General features: G+C 42.0%; 1 long non-coding RNA gene across 1 annotated transcript; it reads left to right on the top strand.

Annotated features, from left to right (window-relative positions):
* The first annotated feature begins 41 nt into the window (after positions 1-41).
* On the top strand, positions 42-20,139 carry LOC140199729 (uncharacterized). The gene is made up of 4 exons (XR_011886477.1): positions 42-86; positions 16,403-16,543; positions 18,741-18,782; positions 20,070-20,139. It is a non-coding gene; the product is annotated as an uncharacterized lncRNA (long non-coding RNA).
* The last annotated feature ends 6,984 nt before the right edge of the window (positions 20,140-27,123 follow it).

Raw genomic sequence — 27,123 nt, 5'->3', positions numbered from 1 at the left:
TTGGATGAAAGCGGGGGAAAGGGCGGGGCAAGGCGCCCTGAGGGGGATGGCGAGAAATCAATGATGAGTGTCACTTGGCCAACAAGGTAGGTTGTTCAGACACTTACCCCGGACTGGCTGGTAGAGAAAAGACATCGTGCTCCTGCTAGGCGTCAAGTAGACTTGTCTTCAATGTATTGTTGGTGCTGCAACCCGAAAGGTGGTTTTCTCTCTTAAATGACCCCTTCTGCTTCCACCAACACTCCCAAAATATGCATTTTGGCTGCTCTGTAAAGCAAGCAAAAAAAAGTTTTGCATTGATGAGATTGCGAAATAAGCAGATCGTAAGCTATTTGCTGTTTCCTTATTGCAGCGGGAGGTAGCCTAAAGCTGGGTGCAGGGTGAACCGTTAACCTTTGAAAGGTTTGCCAGAGAACTTGTTAAACGGTGGAAGAAAGTATTTTGGAGGGGTAGAGAAAATTAAGGCAGGTGAGTGTTAATATTGAACACTTACATTGCCAAACTAAAATGACAGTTCACCCCCTGAAGAAATACTCAAAAACTTCAACTAATTTTAAATCAGAGGATATTAGTCAGGCAATAAGACAAAAATTACTGACAATTACACGATAGATCAGTCAGCAGCAAGGGAAATACGATCTCTCTTCAGGAAGACAGGCAAAGCCCAGAGCAAAGGGAAGGACTTTTTGGTTTGCTGTCCTTTAAGGATTTGAAGGAGGAATGATTTTTATAACCCTCTTGGGGTATATATGTCACAAATCAATTAAGTGTTTTTGATGTAGCAACCAAAGGTCACTCAGCTCCCACAGAGTAATACTATTATGAGCAGATGACCTGTTTACCCAGAACAAAACAAGAAACAGTGGCATCACTTAGATTGGACAGCAAATGTAGAGAAAGGAACAGTTAACGCTTCAAGTCCATGACTTCAATAGGTTTCAATAGGTACATCTAATGTCAGAGAAATGTATACAGTATACATCCTAAAATTCTTTTTCTTCACAAACATCCACAAAAACAAATGAGTGCCCCAAAGAATGAATGACAGTTAAATGTTAGAACCCCAAAGCCCCCCCAACTCCTTCCTCCCACGCATAAGCAGCAGCAAAGCAACGAACCCCCACCAGTAAAAAAAGCATCGGCACCCCCCACTGAGCACTCAAATGTGCAGCAAAGCATCAATAAAGACACAGACTTGCAGTACCCCAAACACTACTCATTCACCCAGTATTCAACATACCACAGGCTCTCTCTCCCTAATAAGAAAAAAGAGGTGTCCCCATCTCACAGCGAGAGGGGAGACATAACAAAAACAACTCACTGATTTATTGTATTAAAATTCTGTGGCGATGCTTTTTCCAAGCTCTGTGCCTAAAGTTCTCGGGTACCTGGGCACACAGCCAGCAGCCAGCTCACTGCTTCTGATCTTTCCTGTACTTCCACAACACATCAGGTGGTAGCACCGGCCTCGAATCTGCCCATCTCCAGAGAACTTAAAGATAATTTTACCATATATTAATGAAAAGTCAACAACTTAAAACATCATCTTCCCACAGGTTCTGTTCGATCTGCTGATTTTCAGAAGTTTCTACTGTTTCAGAATTCTAGCATCAACAGTAATCTGCCTTTGATTCAACAATGCCTTGATGAGAACACCAGAGATAAATCTCGTGTTTTTTTGAGCACATTGCTAAGCATTTTTCATATTTAGCTGAAAGAGTAAATCAAAGTTCAAAGTAAATTTATTATCAAAATACTTTTATGTCGCTGTATACTAGCATGAGTTTCATTTTTTACAGGCATTCACTGTAGAACAAAGAAATACAGTAGAATAGATGGGGCATCAGTTAAACATCAAGCTGCAATGTCACACTAGATTAAGGTGCTTGGTTCTTTACAGTGGTATTTCAGTTATGCTAATGGTCGGAGACAATGGTCAAGCTTCCCTCCTCTAAGGGAAAAAAGCGTATCACCCAGTGTGAATGATAATCAAAAATGGGAAATCTGAGTTAAACAGAGAATATGTCAAAAACATTCAGGCTGAGTCCATGGAATGTGAAGCCATTTCATCAACATTGAAACTGAGAAAAAGCAAATTAGTTTTAATTTGCAGAGATAGATGCATAGAACAAGGCAAATGTATTGGATAGGACGCTAAAAATGTAATTTATAGAGATTATCTAATTGATGACGTACACTGCTTCAACAGGTGGACTAAACCAGGTGAGGGTAGCTGGTGGGCCTTGTACCCTGATGAGATAGGGGAATGGCAATCTTATGTGAAGACGGCTCTGGCGAACTGGGTGAATGAGATAAACAATCCGATCAAATGGCCAAGAAGGAGGTTCTACAACATTTCATGGAGGGTGAAGGGCATGACAAAGCACAGAAGAATTCCTGGTCATCCACTGCAAACAAGGATGACCCTAATTTGACACAATTACTCAAGCTGCTGGATCCAGACTTCTGAGGTTCGAAAGAGAGCAGAAATGCCCCAGTGCATCAGCTTTTCCACTTTAAAATCTCTCTCACACAAGCCTTCTGTCATTGATAGTAATGAGTGGCAGTTAGAGGGAGAAATAATGGGGGAAAAAGACATGGCATTAGCATAGTTAAAGAGTGAGAATACAGACATTTAAAAAGGTGCAAAATGCAGGGATGAAATGAACACAAAAGGTTAGACTGTGACAAAGGAGAGAGAGGTATTCAGCCAATTCAGCAGAAATGGCCAGAAGTTGAATTTTCTATAGTTATAGAACTCAGTATCATTTATCGAGGAAGTTGTAATGTGCTGAAGTGGATGATGAAGTGGCATTTCTCAAACTCACAATGGGTGTCACTATAACAGTGCACAAAACTACAGGCATATATCAGAGTTAGAATTAATCAGAATCAGGTTTAATATCACTGGCATATGTTTTGAAATACTAACAAGGGAAAATCTACAGATGCTGGAAATGCAAGCAACACACACAAAATGCTGGAGGAAATCAGGCAGCAGCTATGGAAAAGAGTTTCGGGCCAAGGTTCATCCTTCAGCATTTTGTGTGTGTTAAGAGGGAGAGAAGTTGGAGTGGATATAAGGAACAGAATTTCAAGTTACCAGAATGGAAAGAGAGAGGAAGACGCTTTTGACACTAGTGAAAATTGTGTACTCACATTCTGTTGGATATTCTAACAGGAACTTGCATTCAACTGACTACTTCTCCCAGCGAGTTCTACATGCCATGCTGAGTCCTGCCGAAGGGTTTTGGCCGAAATGTCATCTGTAATTTTTTCATAGATGCTGCTGAGTTCCTCAAGCATTTTGTGTGTGTTGCTCGAATTTCCAGCATCTGCAGATTTTCTCTTGATTTTGTAAAGGCTGGTGGGAATGAGGGTACGAGAATTTTATCCATTTATATATTTGTTTATACAACGTGGAACAGACCCTTCTGACCCTTCAAGCTGTGCCATCCAGCAAAACTCAATTTAACCCTAGCCTAATCGTGAGACAATTTTCACTGAATAATTAACTGACCAACTTAGAGCATCTTTGGACTGTGGTAGGAAACTGGAGCACCCAGAGGAAATCCACATGGTCACAGAGAGAATGCATAAACTCCCTACAGACAGCAGTGGGATTCTGAAAGTGAACAAAGAAATCCTGCCAGGGAGTGTAAGGGAAGTTCAAAGCCGGTTTTCTGGGTTGGTTTCTTGGTTCTTGATCCTCCAAAATATTCCGCATAGAATTTAAACTGGAGGTGGTGGAGGGTGGGCTTCAGAAGGAGATTTTTGAAGAAGAAAAGCTGCCTTAAATTAAATTGAGTTTGGTTGTGTGACTATGGTAGGATAAAGATTATTCCATGCTTTAATTGTGTGGGGGGGAAATGAATTGCTGTACACATCTGACTTGGTAGTTAGTATTTCAAATTGAATTGAGTGCCCTCGTCTGCTCCTAATAGGTTCGGGTTTGATGTGGGATTGGTAGTCTATGTCGAGCTGACCGTTTAACATTTTGTGAAAACAAGTCAGGCAGTGTGTTTCACATCTATCTTGGAGAGAGTTCAACTTTAATGAATTTAAAAGTTGAGTAACACTCGCTTCTCTCTCATAGGTATTTGTGACAAATCGGGCTGCCTGTCTTTGGACTCGCTCGATGGAAGTAGTGTTTCTGTTTGTGTATGGGTCCCATGCAGCAACTGCATATTCCAAATGTGGCCTAACAAGGGTGAGGTACAACTTCTCCTTGACTGAAGTTGAACGATGATGAAAATTGCATCACAAAAACTTTAGGACTCCTGTTGCATTCACTGTTGCATGATGCGTCTGACTATTCCAGCGTACATCATTCTGGATTTTGATACCAAGATACTTGATCTGTTTGGTTTCTTCAAGGGTGACACCCAGGATTTTATATGATGCTTTACCTGGTTTTCTCTTCCTGGTGACATGCATGGTTTCACATTTGGGAGGATTGAACTGCATGCCCCATTTTTGTGACCACTCAACCATACTATCAAGCTCTTTTTGGCGAGCATCTTCATCATCAGCTGACTTAATTGGACGGTATATCAAACAATCATCAGCAAAAAGTCTGGTGGTACTTGTGACTTTTTCGTGGATGTCATTAATGTAAAGTAAAAACAAATGTGGGCCCAGCACTGTACCCTGGGGTGTACCACTTAACACTGGACGCCATTCAGAACTTTTTCCATTCACGCACACATACTGAAGACGTTTTGTCAAGAAACTGGAAATCCATTTTTTAGTATTGGAGCAAACAGCGTAGAAGTCGAGCTTCCTAAGTAACCTTTGGTGGGGAATAACATCAAATGCTTTGGAGAAGTCGAGCACTACTAAATCATTGAAGACATTGTTATCAAAATTCTTGGCCAGGTCATTTATTGTCAGGATAAGCTGAAACTCGCATGATCCATGCTTCCTAAAAGCATGCTGGTTGTCAGCAAGAATATTGTGTCTGCTAAGGTACCTCATCAAATTGCTGTCAATCATATGCTCCAAGGGTTTTGCAGCAAGTGCTTGTTAAAGAAATAGGACAATAATTTGCTGAGTTGGTGGTTGGACCCTTCTTAAAGAGAGGAGTGAGGTTTGCCTTTCTCCAATCCAGGGGAAGATCACCTGAGTCATGTGACTGCTGGGAGATAAAATGCAGAAAAGGAGCTAGTTTTCCCCAACAGGGAAATGGAAATTAATTTGAAAGTACATAAGAATTAAGGACTGAGCTTTCTCTGGAAACTTTCAACTTAAAGGAACTCACTTTTGCTGAGAGTTGCTTCAGAACTATCAAAACTGGTCACTTCTGCTCTAAGCCATCTGTCTGGGATATTGACCAAACATCCATCACTCCATTAAAGCAGTCCTGTTTGCTTGTTATGCGCAGCCACCCTGCATTTTGCAGCTGTTAGATGCTCCTTTGCTTGCATTCTCACTGTCTAACTGCCCTCATCTCCTAGTTTTTGTTCCATTATGTTCCTCTTCAACTTTCCCCATTAACTAAACAATCTGCAAATTGTCCCCATGGCAACCCTAATCTCACTATCAGAGACAGCCTTGAACTCCAGGCCGGGTCTTCACATGCTGCTATTGTGACTCCGGTCTCCCCTTCACCCACCACCACTCTACAACCCCGTCTCCCTCAGATCCCATCATCAGCTTCTGTGCCCTCAGAGGCTCCATCTTCCTCTCACCCCAACCCTCCCCTCTCCACTGACACTACCAGCCTCCCTCCCCCTCCCCCCTCCGATCCCAGCTCTCATCCGTGCCGGGTCTTTACCAGCCCCTCCGACCTTCAACTGTCTGAGGCAGAGCGCTCTGTCCTTTGTCCCCTTTTGCCTACACCACAGCGAGTTCCACGTGTGCCATGACGCTGAACTCTTCTTCCACCAGCTCCATCTTTGAGCCTACTTCTTTGGCAAGGATTCTCCCACCCCCATGATGACCCCTTCTCCCGTCTTCAACCCTCCTCCTCTTCATGGACACCCTGCTCTGGTCTTCTGCCTGCTCTGCATCTCTTTATTGCTAACTGCCGACGGGACATCAACTGTCTCGACTTCACCACACCTTGTTCCAATTCCAACCTCACTCCCTCCGATCGCTCTGCTCTCCACTCCCTCCGCACTAATCCTAACCTTACTATCAAACCCACCGATAAGGGGGGGGGGGGGCGCTGTTGTTGTCTGGCGTACTGACCTCTACCTTGCTGAGGTACAGCAACAACTCGCTGATACCTCCTCTTATTTACCCGTCGACCATGACGCCACTAAGGAGCACCAGGCCATTGTCTCCCACACCATCACCGACCTTATCAGCTCTGGGGATCTCCCATCCACTGCCACCAACCTCATAGTTCCCACACCCCGCACTTCCCGTTTCTACCTCCTACCCAAGATCCACAAACCTGCATGTCCAGGTAGACCTATTGTCTCAGCTTGCTCCTGCCCCACCAAACTCATTTCTGCATACCTCACCACTGTTTTGTCCCCCCTTGTTCAATCCCTTCCCAGCTATGTTTGTGACACTTCTCATGCTCTGGATATTTTTAATGACTTTAAGTTCTCTGGCCCCCACTGTCTTATTTTCATCATGGATGTCCAGTCCCTATATACCTCCATCCCCCACCAGGAAGGTCTCAAAGCTCTCCACTTCTTTTTGGATTCTAGACCTAACCAGTTCCCCTCTACCACCACTCTGCTCCGTCTAGCGGAATTGGTCCTTACTCTTAATAATTTCTCCTTTGGCTCCTCCCACTTCCTCCAAACTAAAGGTGTAGCTATGGGCACCCATATGGGTCATAGCTATGCCTGCCTTTTTGTTGGGTTTGTGGAACAATCTATGTTCCGTACCTATTCTGGTATCTGTCCCCCACTTTTCCTTTGCTACATCGATGACTGCATTGGCGCTGCTTCCTGCACGCATGCTGAGCTCGTTGACTTTATTAACTTTGCCTCCAACTTTCACCCTGCCCTCAAATTTACCTGGTCCATATCCGACAGCTCCCTCCCCTTTCTTGATCTTTTTGTCTCTATCTCTGGGTACAGCTTATCTACTGATGTCTACTATAAGCCGACTGACTCTCACAGCTATCTGGACTATTCCTCTTCCCACCCTGTCTCCTGCAAAAATGCCATCCCCTTCCCGCAATTCCTCCATCTCTGCCACATCTGCTCTCAGGATGAGGCTTTTCATTCCAGGACGAAGGAGATGTCTTCCTTTTTTAAAGAAAGGGGCTTCCCTTCCTCCACCATCAACTCTGCTCTCAAATGCATCTCTCCCATTTCACGCAAATCTGCTCTCACCCCATCCTCCTAACACCCCACTAGGGATAGGGTTCCCCTTGTCCTCACCTACCACCCAACCAGCCTCCGGGTCCAACATAAAATCCTCCATGACTTCCGCCACCTCCAACGGGATCTCACCACCAAGCACATCTTTCCCTCCCCCCACTTTCTGCTTTCCACAGGGATCGCCCCCTACGTGACTCCCTTGTCCATTTGTTCCCCCATCCCTTCCCACCGATCTCCCTCCCGGCACTTATCCTTGTAAGCGGAACGAGTGCTACACATGCCCTTACACTTCCTCCCTTACCACCATTCAGGGCCCCAGACAGTCCTTCTAGGTGAGGCGACACTTCACCTGTGAGTCGGCTGGGGTGACATACTGCATCCGGTGCAGCCTTTTATATATTGGTGAGACCTGACGCAGACTAGGATACCGTTTCGCTGAACACCTACGCTCTGTCCGCCAGAGAAAGCAGGATCTCCCAATGGCCACACATTTTAATTCCATGTCCTATTCCCATTCTGATATGTCTATCCACGGCCTCCTCTACTGTAAAGATGAAGCCATACTCAGGTTGGAGGAACAACATCTTATATTTCGTCTGGGTAGCCTCCAACCTGATGGCATGAACATTGACTTCTCTAACTTCCGTTAATGCCCCTCCTCCCCTTCTTACCCCAACCCTTATTTATCTATCTATTTATCTATTTATTTATTTATATTTCCCCCCCTTTTTTTCTCTCTCTCTCTTTTTTCTCTCTCTGTCCCTCTCACAATAACTCCTTGCCTGCTCTCCATCTTCCTCTGGTGCTCCCTTCCCCCTTTCTTTCTCCCTAGGCCTCCCATCCCATGATCCTCTCCCTTTTTAAACACAAAACGATCTGCAGATGCTGGGGTCAAAGCAACACTCACAACACCCTGGAGGAACTCAGCAGATCTGGCAGCATCCGTGGAAAGGATGGGTCGACGTTTCGGGCCAGGTCCTGACGAAGGTTTCCGGCCTGAAACGTCAACTGATCTTTTCCATGGATGCTGCCCGACCTGCTGAGTTCCTCCAGCGTGTTGTGAGTATTGCCGTTCTCTCCCTTCTCCAGCCTTGTATCCCTTTTGCGTCGACCGTGCTTCTTCCTATTGATACTGCCTGGCCTGCTGCATTCCACCAGCATTTTGTGTGTGTTGCTTGAATTTCCAGCATCTGCAGATTTCCTCGTGTTTGCATTTTTAATCCCTTTGTTTTATCTGTTCCTCTCCTAATTTCTCTGAAATTTAATGCCGTACTAACGACCTCTTTCGCAGGTCTATTCTCACAATTTTCTACAGATGTACTGTGAAGAGCATTCTAACTGGCTGCATCACCATTTGGTATGTGGGTGGGGTTTGCTACTGCACAGGATCAAAGTAAACAGCAGAGAGTTGTAAAATTAGCCATCTCCATCATGGACACTAGCCTCCATAGCAGCCGGGTCTTTTCATGGAGCGGTGCCCCAGAAAGGTGGCGTCCATTATTAAGGATCTCCACCACCCAGGACCTCCTCTCATTGCTTCCATCAGGAAGGAGCTACAGAAGCCTGAAGACACACACACAGCAAATCAGGAAGAGCTTCTTCTCCTCTACCATCTGATTCCTGAATGACCATCAAACCCATGAACACTACCTCACTCATTTTTGTTTAATTTCCTATTTTTTGCACTAGTTATTTATTTTAACTATTATGTATATATACTTACGTACATACACATACACACACACACACTGTTCCTTTTTCTCTCTACTATCATGTATTGCATTGCACTGTTGCTGCTAAGTTAACAAATTTCACAACAAATGCCAGTGATATTAAACCTGATTCTGTTTCTGAAGGGTTTTCAATCTTGAAATATTAACTCTGTTGTCTTTTCATAGTTGCTGCCTGGCCTAATGAATGTTTCCAGCATTTTCTGGTTTTGTGTCACCAACATAGTCAGTCGATATTTCAAAAATATTCGATATCCATTCAAAATAGTCACCTCAGGAGCATTTAGATCCAAATAGATGTAAATGTAATTCCAATTAAAGTGTTTTTACTCTTGTCTTATGAGGTCAGGTTGGGTGAGCAAGGGCTTTTCTCTTTGGAGTGAAGGGGAATGAGAGGCCACTTGATAGAGGTGGACAAAATGATAACAGGCATAGATAGAATGGACAGCCAGAGACTTCTCTCCAGGACAGAAAGAGAGCGTCATTTTAAGGTGATTGGAGGAAAGTATGCTGGATGCCAGAGGTAGTTTTTTTAACTCAGGAAGTGGTCGGTACATGGAACCTGCTGCCAGGGTAAAGGTAGAGGCAGATGAGGGACTTTTAAGAAACTCTTAGGTAGGCACAGATATGAAAGTGAAATGGAGGATAATGTGGGAGGGGAGGGTCAGATTGATCTTGGAATAGGATTAAAGGTCAGCACAACATTGTAGGTCAAAGGTCATGTACTATTCTATGTTCAGCATTTCACTTTATTAAACGCCTCTTATTATATTAGGTTCTAACATTCCAAGTGGTTAAGGCATTGGACTAGCGACCTGAAGGTCGTGAGCTCGAGCCCCAGCCGAGGGAACGTGTTGTGTCCTTGAGCAAGGCAGTTAATCACACATTGCTCTGCGACGATACTGGTGCTAAGCTGTATGGGTCCTAATGCCCTTCCCTTGGACACGTTGGTGTCATGGAGAGGGGAGACTTGCAGCATGGGCAACTGCTGGTCTTCCATACAACCTTGTCCAGGTCTATGCCCTGGAGAGTGAAGACTTTCCAGGTGCAGATCCATGGTCTCGCAAGACTAACGGATGCCTTTACTCTTTTTTTAACATTCCAATGAATTGTCCACATTATATTCCTATATTAAACCAAAGGTTACACTTCCACACTTGTAGACCCCAGTCAGTTTGGATTGACAACAATATCTCTTCCACAATCTCCATCTGCACAAGTGCACCACAAGGCTGTGAGCTTAACCTCCTACTTTATAGCTATGACTTTTTGGCTAAACACAGCTCCAATACCATATTCAAATTTGTTGATAAAGTCGAAGCGTAGTCATAGAAACATAGAAAACCAACAGCACAATGCAGGCCCTTTGGCCCACAAACCTGTGCTGAACCTGCCCTTACCTTAGAAATTACCGAGGGTTACCCATAGCCCTCTGTTTTTCTGAGCTCCGTGTACTTATCAGGGAGTCTCTTAAAAGACCCTATCATATCCGCCTCCACCACTGTCGCCTGCAGCCCATTCCACTTGCTCACCACTCTCTGCATAAAAAATTTACCCCTGACATCTCCTCTGCACCTACTTTCAAGCACCTTAAAACTGTGCCCTCTCATGCTAGCCATTTCAGCCCTCGGAAAAAGCCTCTGACTATTCACACGATCAATGCCTCTCATCATCTTATACACCTCTACCAGGTCACCTCTCATCCTCCGTCGCTCCAAGGAGAAAAGGCCGAGTTCACTCAACCTAATCTCATAAGGCATGCTCCCCAATCCAGGCAACATCCTTATAAGTCTCCTCAGCACCCTTTCTATGGTTTCCACATCCTTCCTGTAGTGAGGCGACCAGAACTGAGCACAGTACTCCAAGTGGGGTCTGACCAGGATCCTATATAGCTGCAACATTACCTCTCGGCTGCTAAACTCAATCCCACAATTGATGAAGGCCAATGCTCTGTATGGTTTCTTAACCAGAGAGTCAATCTGCACAGCAGCTTTGAGTGTCCTATGGACTCGGACCCCAAGATCCCTCTGATCCTCCACACTGCCAAGAATCTTACCATTAATACTATATTTTGTCATCATATTTGACCTACCAAAATGAACCACCTCACACTTACCTGGCACTTCTCACTGCAGTTTTGCATCCTATCAATGTCCCGCTGTAACCTCTAACAGCCCTCCACATTATCCACAACACCTCCAACCTTTGTGTCATCAGGAAATCTACTAACCCATCCCTCCACTTCTTCATCTAGGTCATTTATAAAAATCACGAAGAATAGGGGTCCTAGAACAGATCCCTGAGACACACCATTGGTCACCGACCTCCATGCAGAATATGACCCATCTACAACTACTCTTTGCCCTCTGTGGGCAAGCCAATTCTAGGTCCACAAAGCAATGTCCCCTTGGATCCCATGCCTCCTTACTTTCTCAATAAGCCTTGCATGGAGTACCCTATCAAATGCCTTGCTGAAATCCATATACAGTACATCTACTGCTCTACCTTCATCAATGTGTTTAACCACATCCTCAAAAAATTCAATCAGGCTCGTAAGGCACGACCTGCCTTTGACAAAACCATGCTGACTATTCCTAATCATATTATGCCTCTCCAAATGTTCATAAATCCTGCCTGTCTGGATCCTCTCCATCAGCTTACCAACCACTTCTGTTGTGGACCGAATCAAAAGTGGTGATGGATCAGCATACAGGAGGGAGATTGAAAATCTGACTGAGTGGAGTCATAACGACAACCTCTCACTTAATGTCAGCAAGACCAAGGAACTGATGGTAGACATCAGGAGAGGGAAATCAAAGGTTCATGAGCCTGTCCTCATCAGAGGATCAGAGGTGGAGGGGGTTAACAAATTTAAATTCCTGGGTGTTACTATTTCAGAGGACCTGTCTGGAACCCAGCACGTAAGTGCAATTGCAAAGAAAGCACAGCAGCACCTCTAATTCCTCAGAAGTCTGCAGAGATTCAGCATGACATCTAAAACTTTGACAGATTTTTATAGATGTACAGTGGAGATTGTGTTGAGTGGCAGCATCACAGCCTGGTATGGAAACACCAATGCCTTTGAACGGAAAATCCTGCAAAAGGTAGTGGATTCGACCCAGTACATCACAGTTAAAGTCCTCCCAAACATTGATCACATCTATATGAAATACGCTTGTAGGAAAGAAGCGTCCATCGTCAGAGATCCTCATCACTCAGGCCACGCTCTTTCCTCACTGCTGCCATCAGGTACAAGAGCATCAGTGCTTGCTCTACCAGGTTCAAGAACAGTTATTACCCCACAGCTATGAGACTTCTGAACAATGAGGATAACTACATTCACTTGCCCACCCGTTAAGATGTTCCCATAAACAATGATCTCACTTTAAGGACTTTTAATCTTATTATTTCATGTTCTCATTATTTATTGCTATTTATTTTTATGTGTATTTGCATGGTTTGTTGGTTTCTGCACTCCAGTTGTTCTTTCATTGATCTTCTTTTAGTTGCTATTCTATAGATTTGCTGAGTATGCCCACAGGAAATAAATCTCAGGGTTGTGTGTGTACAGTGACATATATGTACTTTGATAATAGAATTGACCTTGAAGTTTGAACTTTGAAATTATTTAAACTTGGAGCATCCCAAGATCATGAAAGTTGCAAGTACATTTGATCACTTTCTCAATGCTTCCAGTTATAAGATTCTGAAATTAAACATGAGTTGTTACATTTAAATTTGAAATCACCTTTGTTATAAATTTTAAATTGCTGTATTAAGAAAAATAATAATTGAATACTGCCATAAACACAAGAGATTTTGCTAGAAATCTTGAACAGACACAAAATGCTGAAAGAACTCAGCAAGTCAGACAGCATTTATGAAGAGGAGTAAACAGCTGATGTTCAGGCCAAGACCCTCCATTAAGTCCTGAAGAAGGGTCTTGGCTCAACCTGTTATTGGAGACTACCTCTGAGCTTAACAGTGTAATGGAATATTAGCCGTAGCCAAGTAAGAAATTGTAGGACTGATGAAACAGATGACATTAAATGCATACTGCTTTGAATCAAACTGAGATTACATGGTGTGACTCATTTAATGATCTCAGGTTGCCTCTAAATGGCATCATCAATCTCTGCTTAAAAATAAAATCAATGCTGAAAACAGCAGATAGTAGAACAATTTGTAAGTAAAGATGCAATTATTTTGTTACACTTTTGAGCTTGTAGCATACTTGAAGCATATTTTTCTCCAATTATTTAATTTTCTTTGTTTGACATTACTTGTTGTCACTTCATTGATTAGTCAATCCAGTGCTTTTGATTCCCGAAGAAGGGACTTAGCCCAAAACATCAACTGTTTATTCATTTCCATAGATCCTGCCTGACCTGCTGAGTTCCTCCAGCTTTTTGCCCTTTTTTCCCCAGTCTATTTTATGTAGACTAGACTTGAGCAAGTATGCTTAAAGCATCTGAAATATGTCAAAAATTGATTAGGCTAGGGTTAAATTGGGGGACTGCTGGGTGGCATGGCTCGAAGGGCGGGAAGGCTCTGTTCTACGCAGTGTCTCAATAAATAAATAAATGATAAATAAGCTTTATCCATGGTTTGTAATCATTCACACAATTTGCTCTCATGAAATTTTGTGTGAACTTGACGTAACACAAATGTGCTGTCCTTTTGTTTAAATTCCTTTAAGATACATTATGTGAAGAACCAGAATATGTCTGTTTCAGATACAAGCATTACAATTCTCCACTGTATTCTTTTCTATATATTAATGATGGATTCTGAAAAGCAGATCAATAGCCTGCCTTTAAATAACTTTTAATGAAAATTAGTATATCCCTGTAATACTATACATCTTATCGCAAGTAAGAATTTTTAAATGGTGGGAAGCCCAAAGGAAGAAACTGAAACCAATTCAATGAGTCAAAATAGAATCAAATTCTTGTATACTTAATGCTCTACACAGAAGCAAACATCAATGACTTATGAAAGAGATGAGAAATGCTTAAGGAGGAAGTGAAAGCAACTTTGTGATAGTAGGTGGTAGTAGATAAAAGGTTATGAGAGAATAAAAAGCAGCATTGATCAGATACATACCTATCCTGAAGAAGTTTAAATCTTCTCTTCGCTGACATCTTCCCCCTTCCTTTCCAATCTTCATGAAGGGTCTCAGCCTGAAACTTTGACTGTTTATTCTTTTCCATAGATGCTGCCTGATCTGCTGAGTTCCTCCAACATTTGTTGTGTGGTGCTCAGGAATTAAAGCATCTGCAGAATCTCTTGTGTTAAAGATTTGCTGCTCCACTGTGAAGTCTCTTTGATGTATGCCCACCCTAAAGAAGATTAAATCTTCTCTTCGCTGGCATCTTCCTCCTTCCTCCCCAGTCCTGAAGAAGGGTCTCGACCTGAAACATCGACCGTTGGTTCATTTCCTTGATGCTGCCAGACCTGCTGAGTTCTTCCAGCATTTGGTGTGTATTGATCTGATAGTTATTTAGAAAATTAGATGGAATTCAGAATGCAGAAACAGACTGTGATACAACAGGTGTTTATTTCCATGCACAAATTTCCTTCTTATTCTATTTCATCTCATCTTTTCATGTCTCTCTCTTGCAAAAATCCATCTGTCCCTCAAAGGTGATTCAATATCTCCATGTTCACAGCAGTTGTGTAAAGAAATCACTGTTTAATTTCTTATTGAATGAACTGCCTCACATTTACTCTCCTAATTTTTCCACCACAGTTGGCAAATATTTATCCTGCTGAACCCTTTCATTATTTAAATACTTCAGTAAATACCTCAGTCAAAAAGGAAAAAAGAAAAGACAAAATCAAATGGGTAGACAGGAAATTCTGAACTTCAATGAGTATTGGTCTCCACTTTTGAACTCAAGGGCCGGGACTGAACAATGACTTAGAGTGAGACAAATGGATTGGAAGATATCCCAGTTATATTTTAAATGGGGCCTTCGAAAGAGTTGAAAATGGGGAAAATAATCTTAACCCAATTTACCTTGGAAAGGACACTTGAGAGGTTGTTGAGGTCAGAGTACAGAGTTCAGCATTAGGGCTGTACTGTAGAAATCAGCATTTGACAATTTATCCTATATTTTTTTAAAACTTTAATAAAATATACACTACAATATACTTCAGTCTGAGTGGCTATCTGAATATTGATAAAATAAATATTTTATCCTGCTGCTTTGTACATTGCAATCATATTTTTCATTTTCACATTTTTCTTAAAGTATGGTATGTAAATACATTAACATGCCAAGGGAAAAAAAAATAATTGCACAGACTTCTTGAAAACATCAGCTACTTTCTGGTGCACCCACGTACATCAGCAATATAGTTGTAACTCTGCTTATTGTTCAAAATATTTAGAAATAACAGATATTATTATGAGGCCATTTAGAATAAGATGGAAAGCACTGTTTAACTTCAATACCAATGTAATCACTTCACTGTGCATTTAGGATTCACCTTATAACTTTGCTCTTGTTGGATTGTCCATGAAATATTACTTAGGACATTCTTGTTTTATTCATGTAATTCTCACTATTTTCCTCCTCTCAATCATACACGAGTGTTATTTTGCACATATTATTTATTTAAGTTTATCAACTCATGCTTGTCCTCGTCTTGTAATGTACTGGGCTGTTGCAAAAACAAACAGTAATTTTTCATAGCATTTATGCCACGTCCATGACAACAATAAGCTTAAAACTATTTAAGTTGTCATCGATGAAACTCGGTTGTCACTTTTTTTGCAATCATCATGTCCTTCCTAGAGCTCACTGCCTTCATTCTGCTGGTTTTGATCATATTTCTTTTTCCTTTAGAATCGATGACCTTCACTTCAAGTTTGTTGTAATTATTATCCCTCATTTTTCTTTCCTCAATCCTTACAATCTACTTTAAGGACTTCAAGAAAACTCACAATCATTTACTAACTTCCTAATTCCTATTGAGACCTAGAAAATTTTGTCACCTCCCAAGTCTTTACACTAAATTAATCTTTGAGTCTTTCCATTCAGGTTTTGGCCTTGGCACAACCATGAGCCAGTCCTTTTTAAAGCCATAAGTTCTTTCCATTAACTTGTCTTTGGTCTGTAGCTGAGATGGACTAAGTTCACTCACATCCAGTCTTCTTAAAGACAATAAGACCATATCTGCAGTGGCAGCAATAGAACCTAAGTTTCTCTTCTCACAATTACACGGTCATCTTTGGATTCACCATCAGAATATAACAAATTTGCAACCCAGGAGATGGCCATTGTTTTTGTATTCCAGCTCTGTAGCATTGCAGATCACAGCTCTTCAATGTGATTCTGAACCATTTTAATAAACTAGTGATTTTAAAATCTTTTGAAGGACTCCATGGACTTAATTCTCAAGCATGTAGGTGCGGCACTTTTAAGCAGACAACGGTACATCACCAAGGCAGGAAGAGAAGGAGGAGGGAAGGACTCCAAGCCAGGCTGGACTGCACTGCTTATTTGGAGAAGGCAAAAGGTGGGGATTTGTGTTTCATGATAAACTCTTTGTGATGCTTGGACATAGCTACTTGTCACATTCTGTTCCCCCAATCTGGAACACTTAATGATTAAATGTCAACCATTCAACTTACCAAAAGATTTCTCCTCCATGATGCTGACCACAATTTACTGTACATACCACCAAAAGTTGATATTATTCAGGCACTCTAGATATTGAGTGCTGCCATCACCAAACAATGAAAAAAAGCTCATTTCAAATCATAGTTGGGGACTTCAATAAGGCTTGTTTGAAGAAATCTCTGCCCAATTATCATTAGCATGCAAACTGAAGCACCAGGGGTTCCAACATACCTGAACACTGTTATACTATGATAAGGAATGTCTACCATTCCATGCCTAGACTGCATTTCTGGAAATCTGATCACTTAGCTGTCCCACCTTTACTTGCGTACAGGCAAAGGCTAAAGAGCAAGGCTCCAGAGATAAGGTTTTATTTATTTATTTATTTATTGCTTGATTGATTGAGATACAGTGTGGAGTAGGCCCTTCGAGCTGTGCCACCTGGCAACACCTAATTTAACCCTAGCCTAATGACGTACTGACCGATACGTCTTTGGCCCGTGGGAGGATACTGAAGCACCCAAAGAGAACCCATACATTCCACGGGGAGGACATACAGACTCCTTACACGTGACACCAGAACTGAATCCTGATCTCTGATGCCCAAGCTGTTATAGTGTCGTGCTAGCCGCTGCTCTGCCATGGCATCCAATGGTATTGATACCTTTCCTGTAGATAAGTGAATTGCCCTGCATACAATGCTCCAAATTACTTTACTCACCAACATCTTAGAGAACATCAACATAACATCCCAACTCCTGTACTCAACATTTTCATTTATAAAAGGCAATGTGCCGAAAGCTCTCTTCACGACCCTTTCTACCTGTAACAGCATTTTCAAGGAATTATGGATCTTTATTTCCAGATCCCTCTGTACTAACACATTCCTCAATGTTCTACTCTTCACCATGTAAGTCCAACCCTGGTTTGTCCTCCCAAAGTGCAATGCCTCACATTTGCCTCCATTAAATTCCATCTGCCACTTCTCAGCCCGTTTTTCCAGATGGTCCAGATCCTGCTTTAAGCCGTCTTCAGGAGATTTAGGCTTTCTGTGTTGGGAAATACAAGTGCTCAAGCCCTTACTGTGGGGGTAAGTTCTGGGCTAATATTTAAACAGCAGTATTCTTCAGTGCTCAGGCCTCATAGCTTTAAAGACCTCAAACGTGTCCTCTTCCCCTGTCATTCCTGCAGCTCTGTTGCCACCTGCTCAGATTCAGCAACACTGGTGCCATTTGTTTCACCTGAATCTAAATTCCCCAGTGTGCACGCTGCCGGGCTGTTGCTTTGTGTGCTGCGCTGGTGGATTCCACATTCTCCACGCAGCTCCTTAGGGAGACCAGTGGAAACAAAGTGTTCTGCTAAGCAGTCGACCCAATATGAGTTCAGTTTTCCCAATGTAGAGATCATAATATTGTGAGAGTTGAACGGAAGACACTAAGTCCAAAGTAGTTCAGGTGAACTGCTGTTTCACTGTTTGATTCTTGGTGGGAGGGAAGATTATCTCTTTCATTAAGACATGTTGAATCTGCAGAACTTAATATTGAATTCTCCAATTATAGAGAACTCTTGGTTTGTATCAGGATTCTTCATTTTTGGCTATCCTTGATGATTCTCCAAACCTCATGAAGAGTCTCAGCCCAAAATTGTTGTTCCTTTTTGTGCCTTGTGACACAGCGGGCAGCATTTTTTTTTGCCATTTCCTTAGCATTTGTCGGTTTTTTTACAAGGCCAGGTTGCTAGCTCAGCACTCAACGCAGCAGGAATAGACAGTGTGCAGGGAGCCAGCCAGATTCGCAGCCAGGACCATTGGCCTCGAAGCCCGGTGCTGGTGCCACTCCACCACCAGCCCGCATCTGTTCATTCCTCTCCATAGATGCTGCCTGACCTGCTGAGCTCCTCCAGCATTTTGTGTATATTGCTCTCGTTTCCTCATTTTGTGTAGAGTAGCCTATGGTCTATACGTTAGAAACACATTACACAGACCAAGAAGCGTAATCTGATTTTAAACAGCCATTTTATTTAATCCTTTCTCCTTCCACCCATTCTCTCCCTCGCCTTCTCTGCTGCCTATACGCACTGTAATGTGGAGACAGATTCAAGGATCCAGTGAATGAAACAGAAGACACAGATTGCAAGTAAGCACATTAACTATTTATTTATAAATGAACAGTGAAACATTAAAGCAGGCATCTAGCTAAACAAGTGCTCATCTAAGCTATCCTAAACTACACAAAACTACAATACTAAACATTCAGTAACCCTTTAAACTTAACAGGCAACCCATTAACTCTCAAGCAACACACATAAAAAATGCTGGTGAATGCAGCAGGCCAGGCAGCATCTATCACACTCAACACATAAAGTAATGCTACTACAAATAAATTAAAATAACAAGGTGCATTTATGACACAACTGAATTACAGAGAAAGGTTGAATAGGTTAGGACTTTATTCCCTGCAGTGTAGAAGAATGAGGGGAGATTTGATAGAGGTATGTAAAATTATGATGGGTATAGATAGAGTGAATGCAAGCAGGCTTTTTCTACTGAGGCTGGGGGAGAAAAAAACAGAGGACATGGGTTAAGGGTGAAGGGTGAAAAGTTTAAAGGGAACATTAGAGGGGGCTTCTACACACAGGGAGTGGTGGGAGTGTGGAATGTGCTGCCAGATGAAGTGGTAAATGCGGGCTCACTTTTAACATTTAAGAAAAACTTGGATAGGTACATGGATGAGAGGTGTAGAGAAGGATACGGTCCAGGTGCAGGTCAGTGGGACAAGGCAGAAAATGGTTCGGCACGGCCAAGAAGGGCCAAAAGGCCTATTTCTGTGCTGTAATGTTCTATGGTTCTATAGGAAGAGGTACATTCGATCTTCCGGACCGAGACCCTTCATCAGGACTAACTGAAGTAGTCCTAACGAAGGGTCTCAGCCCGAAGCGTCGACTGTATCTCTTCCTATAGATGCTGCCTGGCCTGCTGCATTCACCAGCATTTTTTATGTGTGTTGCTTGAAATTCCAGCATCTGCAGATTTCCTCGTGTTTGCCCACTAACTCTCACCAGGTTATAAAGTTGCAGATTTAAGCATGCTACAAACAAATACTTAACTAAAAAAACATGGAGGCCCGTCTATGTCTACAATGCTCTTTCCCAATGGTCCTTCAGTGCTGGTCGCAAATTCAACCTGAAGGGAGCCTTGGAGACAAGTAAAAAGAGACCAAGTCTTGTGCACATACCAGTCTTGTGCCTCATGGCTACCCAGAACTGGAAACCGGTGCCGTGGTATGCAAGGAAACCAATGGAAAAGAGCTGCCGCATCCTCTGAATGGGCCAATCAATGACCTATATAGCGGAAGCAGCTTTTGACTGGTAAATAAGCCAACCTCTCACATGACATTAACATGTTTCTCTTTTTCTCATTTCAGATGAAAAGTCCCAGACCTGAAAGATTGAATGTTCCTCTTCCCACAGATGCAGGCTGACCTGCAGATCTTTTCCACTATTTTGTTTTTATTCCAGATTACAAACTTTTGACTTTCAAATTAAAAGCCATCATCAAGGGAATCCAGTAACCTGTTCATCCTTTTCTACTATTACATCTGCCTCTAACACTCTTCCTCAAAGAAAAATAAAATCATCCTAATACAAGTCTGTTTAAAGCAACAATCCATTTTCAGTTTTGTCACATTGCAATGCTTAAGACTTAACACTGAATTTAACAATTTCACATAAACAGCATCTTTATTTTGTTTTCAGGTAACTAGTGTTTTCTACATCTTAGGTGATTTTTTTCCCTCTTGTCTGATCATATTCATCTTCCTCTGTTAAGACTCCTTCAGATAGATCAGCAATAATTCTCCATAACTTCTGCCATCTCCAACAGAATCCCACCACCAAGCACATCTTTCCCTTTTCTCCCACTTTTCACTTTCCTACATAACTCCCTTGTCCATTCATCCCTTCCCACTGATCTCCCTCCTGGTACTTATCCTTGCAAGTGGAACAAGTGTTACACCTGCCCCTACACCTCATCTCTCACTATCATTCAGGCCCCAGACAATCCTTCCAGGTGAGACGACACTTCACCTGCAAATCTGTAGGGGTCATCTACTGTATCTGGACCTCCCAGTGTGGCCTCCTGTTTATCAGTGATACCTGATGTAGATTGGGATACAGCTTCGTTGAGCACCTTTGCTCCGTCCACCAGAAAGAGTAGGATCTCCTGGTGGCCACTCATTTTAATTCTACTTCACATTCCCATTCCAACATGTCAGTCCATGGCCTCCTCTACTGCATGTTGAGGCCACAGTCAGATTAGAGGAACAGTACATTATATCCCGAATGGGTAGCCTCCAACCTGAAGAATGAACATCGCTTTCTTGAACTTCCAATAACTGCCCACCTCCTCCATCTCTTTCATCATTCCCCTTTCCCATTTCATTCTTTCAAATTATCTTCTTACCTGCCCATCACCTCCCTTGGTGCTCCTCCCCCTTTTCTTTCTTCCATGGCCTTCTGTCCTCTCCTATCAGACTCCCCCTTCTCCAGCCCTTTATCTCTTTCACCAATCAACTTCCCAGATCTTTACTTCAACCCTCCCCTTTCCCAGTTTCACCTATTACCTACAACCTTGTACTTCCTCCTCTCCTTCCCTCCACTTTCTTACTCTGAGTTCTCATTGTTCTTTTCCAGTCCTGATGAAGGGTCTCGGCCTGAAATATCAACTGTTGACTCTTTTCCATAGATGCTGCCAGGCCTGCTGAGTTCCTCCACTACTTTGCGTGTGTTGCTTTAATTTCCAGCATCGGCAGATTTTCTCTTGTTTATGATTGAGAACTATTCATTTCCATCCTTTAGATGACACCAACTTTAATTAGAGTCATAATCAAAGAGTTGTTCACACAGAAAGAGCCCTTTGTCCGATCGCATGCATGCTGACCTACTTTTTGCTCATCTACCCTAATCCCTTTTAGGAAATTAGTTTTGAATCTTTTTGTACGATTTCAAAATTATTCTCTCATTGCAAGTATTCCCTTTGTTCTTGTCATTCGCCCCATTCTCAGCAACATCAAACGCTCATTTTCTCACTTTTCCAGTTTTGAGGACAGGTCCTCAAGCTGAACATAGAACAGTACAACACCAGCACAGGTTGTTCAGCCCACATTGTCATTATTGACCATGATGCCAACATAAATTACACATCTACCTGTAGTTGATCTATACCCTCCATGCCTGACCTACAGTATATCAAAATGACTCAAACATTGCTGTTGTATCTACTCCTACAACCTCCCCTGGCAGCATTTTCTAGGCCCCATCATCTTCATCGTCATTATGTGCCATGTTGCATGATGTGGGCAATCATGATCCTTTCCATGACCATGATTGTTCTTGGCAATTTTTTCCTGCAGAAGTGGTCTGCCACTGCCTTCTTCAGTGTGGTGTCTTTACAAGACGGGTGACCCCAGTCATTATCAATGCCCTTCAGAGATTGTCCGCCTGGCATCGGTAGTTGCATATTCTTCTCCAACTCCATTTGCTTCCTTTGATCACAAGAGAATTGGAGCAAGAATAGGTCACCTGACCCCTCAGGTCTGCCTCACCATTCATGGCTGATCTACACTGTCCTCAAGTACTACTCTTCTGTTTCATTTCACATAATCCTCAATTCCTCAGTCTTTCAAAGATTTATCTACCTCTGTCTTAAATACTTCTAATGAACTAGCGTCCACAATCGTGTTATGGAGTCAGAGTGCTGTAGTGCACAAACACAGGCCCTTCACCTGAACTCATCCCTGCCAACTACACTGCCCAACTAAGCCTGTCCCATTTGCATTTGGCTCACTGTTCTCTAACTTTTCCTATCTATGTAACTGTCCAAATGCCTTTTAAGTGTCATTATTGTACTAACCTGTAGACTTCCTCCAGCAAGTCATTCCATTTTGTCACCACCTGGCGAGGTAAAAGTTGGCCCTCCCATCTTAAATTTAAGTCCCTTAGTTTTGAATCTACCACTGAAGAGGAAAGGAATTGGCTAGTCACCCTAATCATGCCCCTCATAATTTTATAAACCTCTATAAGGTCACCCCTTGTCCTCTAACAATCCTGGGAAAAAAAAACCCAGCCTATCCTGTCTCTACTTTAAACCCAAGCCACAGTAACATCTTCAAAACCTTTTTTTTAGACACTCTCTCAGGTTTAAGATTGCTGCATCCTTTGCTCAGTTCCACTATGTACCCAACAGTTTGTTCCTGTTGAACTCTAGTGTACCTACAAGTTGTTGTTTGGTATCCAAGACTGCATAACCAATCTCTTGTTAGTCCCATTCAGACATCAACAGCCAATTGATCCTTTCCAATGAAAATAGCTTTACGTTTCTTCTTCAGGTATTTTTCCAAAAGGTAGTTTCCAATAAATATCATGACTGCCTCGTTTCTATCCTTTGGCAGTGTAACTATTTTCTGCTCCTCCTTTGATTCCTCTCCAGCTTCCAATAGCTCAGCATTATCTTCTATCACCACATCAACATTTGGTTTCAAAGTTCAAAAGTAAATTTTATTATCGAAGTACATATATGTCAACATTTACAACCCTGAGATAATTTTTGTGTGGGCATACTCAACAATGAAACTGGGGCATTCAACCACAGTGCTGAAGAGAACAAACTGTGCAAATACAAAAAGGAGAAACAATGATAATAATAAATAAGCAATAAATATTGAGAACATGAGATGAGGAGTCCTTGAAAATGAGTTCATTGGTTGTGAGAACATTTCTATAATGGAGCAAGTGAAGTTACCCCTTTGGTTCAAGACTTTAGCCGTGATAGGCTGGGCCAGATCCACTACTTTCTGAAGGATTTCCATTGAAGGGCTTTGGTGTTTCCATACCAGGCTGTGATACAGCCAGTCAATATACTCTCCACTACTCGTTCTAGAGAGGTTCGTCAAAGTTTTAGATGTCATGCCAAATCTCCGCAAACTCCTAAGGAAGTAGAGGAGCTGCCGTGGTTTCTTTGCAATTGCACTTATGTGCTAGGCCTGGGACAGGTCCTCTGAAATATTAACACCAAGAAATTTAAAGTTCCCCAGTAGTAGTGTCACATCAATTGCTTCTTCCTTGTGCTCTATTGAAAAGTCACAAGATTAGGACCTAATTGCATCCACTAGGTTCACTATCCATGAGTTTGTCCCAATCTGAATGTACTACATGAAGACTGAATGGAGTTTAGAACTGTCACCCTCTCTCTCTCTACCCAGTAACAAATTTACATGCAAACTAGTATCAGTTTTGACAGGGTTATAAGAGGTAGATCAGCATCAGTCTGGTTTCTGAGTTCAATGCACAGTCAGAGATTACATTCACAAAATGCTGGAGGAACTCAACAGGTCAGGCAGCACCATGGAGAGGAACAAATATTGAGATTACAGGTAGGATAGACAAAGGGGATGAAGTGGATGTTGTATATTTGGACTTTCAGAAGGCCTTTGACAAGGTGCCACACACGAGGCTGCTTACCAAGTTAAGAGCCCATGGTATTACAGGAAAGTTACTAACATGGTTAGAGCATTGGCTGTTTGGTAGGAGGCAGCAAATGGGAACAAAAGGATCCTTTTCTGGTTGGCTGCCAGTGAATTGTGGTGTTCCGCAGGGGTCGGTGTTGGGACCACTTCTTTTTATGCTGTATATAAATGATTTAGATGATAGAATAGATGGCTTTGTTGCCAAGTTTGCAGCTGATACGAAGATTGGTGGAGGGGCAGGTAGTGTTCAGGAAAACAGGTAGGATACAGAAGGATTTAGACAGATTAAGAGAGTGGGCATAAAGTGGCAAATGAAGTACAATGTTGGAAAATGCATGGTCATGCACTTTGGTAGTAGAAATAAATGTGCAGACTATTTTCTAAATGGGGAGAAAATCCAAAAATCTACAAAGGGACTTGGGAATCCTTGTGCAGAACACCCTAAAGGTTAACTTCCATGTTGAGTAGGTGGTGAGGAAGGCAAATGCCATGTTAGCATTTATTTCAACAGGTCTGGAATACAAGAGCAAGGATGTGATGCTGAGGCTTTATAAGGCACTGGTGAGGCCTCATCTTGACTATTGTGAACAGTTTTGGGCTCCTCATCTTAGAAGAGATGTGCTGGCATTGGAGAGGGTCCAGAGGAGGTTCACAAGGATGATTCCAGGAATGAAAGGGTTATCATACGAGGAACATTTGATACCTTTGAGTTTGTACTCGCTGGAATTCAGAAGGATGAGGGAGGATCTCATTGAAACCTTTCGAATGTTGAAAGGCCTAGACAGAGTAGATATGGAAAGGATGTTTCCCATGGAGGGAGAGTCTAGGACAAAAGGGCACAGCCTCAGGATAGAGGGGCACCCTTCAAAACAGAGATGCGGAGAAATTTCTTTAGCCAAAGGCTGGTGAATTTGTGGAATTTGTTGCCACTTGCAGCTGTAGAGGCCAGGTTGTTGGGTGCACTTAAGGCAAAGTTTGATAGGTTCTTGATTAGATATGGCATCAAAGGTTACAGGGAAAAGGCCAGGGACTGGGGTTGAGGAGGAGAAAAAAAAAGGGATCAGCCATGATCGAATGGTGGAGCAAACTCAATGGGCCAGATGGCCTAATTCTGCTCCTATCGCTTATGGTCTTATTGTCTTATGGACATTTTGGTCCTTGACCCTTCATCAAGCCCAAAACATCAACTATTTATACCTCTCCATAGGTGCTGTTCTACCTTTTGAGTTCCTCCAGCATCTTGTGTGTGTTACTCTGGCTTTCCAGCATCTGCAGAATATCTTGTGTTCGGAGATTACATTACCTGTAACAGAATTCTCAGTGGAGGGAGTTATTTTTGAGGTTCATTTGTCAAACAGGAGTCACTCAACAACTAAAACTGAATCAATAATGTTCAGTATAATTTGACATTACCCTCTGTAGCTCATATTTTTAATTATTAATAAGTCTGACTGAATATTTTGCAATAGCAGGTAACAGTACAATGTAATGATTGTGTTGGAAACATCTGTTTTGTCGGATAACGTAATTGGTGGAAATATACATAATTCACAACCACTGGCATAGAGTTGGGGTTCACTTTTAAGAGGCTGACCTGATGTGCTGATGTACTCACGTAAAGGACTTTACTGCATTTTGTGTTCAGTTCTTTGGAGTTCAATAAACAAGTTGTTACAGTTTTTCTGAAACATAAAACGCCTCGCTTTGTTTTATTTGTGCAAACCTACAGTCTCATTGCACAATAAAAATCATTAAATATAGCAGTACTCTAACTAACAAAAGTTCCCCGAAGTTTCTTTAGAAGCTGGAAGATGTTATGCATAAATATGTGCTGCTGTGAGATTGTTTATGAAAAACAAAGTTATTCCCAAATGTGTAAGACTCAAGAAGCAGTGTGTAGAAAGATGAATGAAGCAACACCATTGCATTACATTTAAAGTAGCCACGTTCAATCAGAACTACAGATGATGCCCCTAATTTTAGACTTTGGGGGTCAACCAGATCAACTGGTCTCTCAATTTTATATCTTTAAAATAAAGTACATCTCAATACTTCAATTCCAAAACAATTAGCACCATTGCAATAAACAGAAACAGAAACACTGGAAGAACTCAATTAGGCAGCATCTGTAAAAAGAGACACTAATCGATGTTTCTGGTCAAAGACCCTTCATCAGAACTAACATAAAGAAAGCAAGTTTGTCCAAGTGTCTGAGAAGTTGGGAGAGGATAACAAGTGGAGCAAAGCGAGTGTCTGTAATAGGTTGAGATGATGTAACAGAGTTAACTTCTCAGGTTGAAAATTTATTCGAATGAGGTAACTCCAATCTAAAATATTAACTTTGTTTATTTTCACAAATGCAGCCTGACCAGAGTTCCTTTTCTAATATACATTTTTCATCGATCTTTAGCCTATTCAGTATTTTTCCGCCATCTTCTTTTGCTAAGAATTCAGCAGTCTTTTTTTTAGTGAAGAATGACATAAAATCAATATTTCACAAGAAATATGAAAGGTTTTTCTTTGATGAAAATCTGACCTAAAACATTTCCTTATCACTGATTCTGCTCTCCACTCCATTGGTGGCCTAACTGGAAGTGAGATGTCGAATTGTGTCAGAAAAGAAGAGTGCTGGGGCACCGACAGGTTTACAACACAATTTTTCACTGCTATTACATCTGTTGTGGACTCTTTGGTTGTCCTTGTAGCTCCTTATGTTCAGCAAATTTGTATCCTTTTCACACATTGCATGATCCATGTTATTGGCAATGACTGTAAACAGCTAAAGCCCATGAATCAATTCTAATGGCCTCTCAGTCGTTGAAGTCTTCAACAGAAAAGGATTTTATCCAGTCCACAAAACTTTAAATTATTTCAGTTTTTCTCCATGTAACATTCTCCACATTAGATCCCCAAGGGACAGAAACAAGTCTGCATGTACAGATTAGGAGCTTATATC

Source organism: Mobula birostris, chromosome 6 (assembly GCF_030028105.1).
Source record: "Mobula birostris isolate sMobBir1 chromosome 6, sMobBir1.hap1, whole genome shotgun sequence".
Taxonomy (NCBI): Eukaryota; Metazoa; Chordata; class Chondrichthyes; order Myliobatiformes; family Myliobatidae; genus Mobula; species Mobula birostris.
The sequence above is the reverse complement of the archived record's forward strand: the minus strand, read 5'-3'. Positions and strand labels throughout refer to the sequence as shown.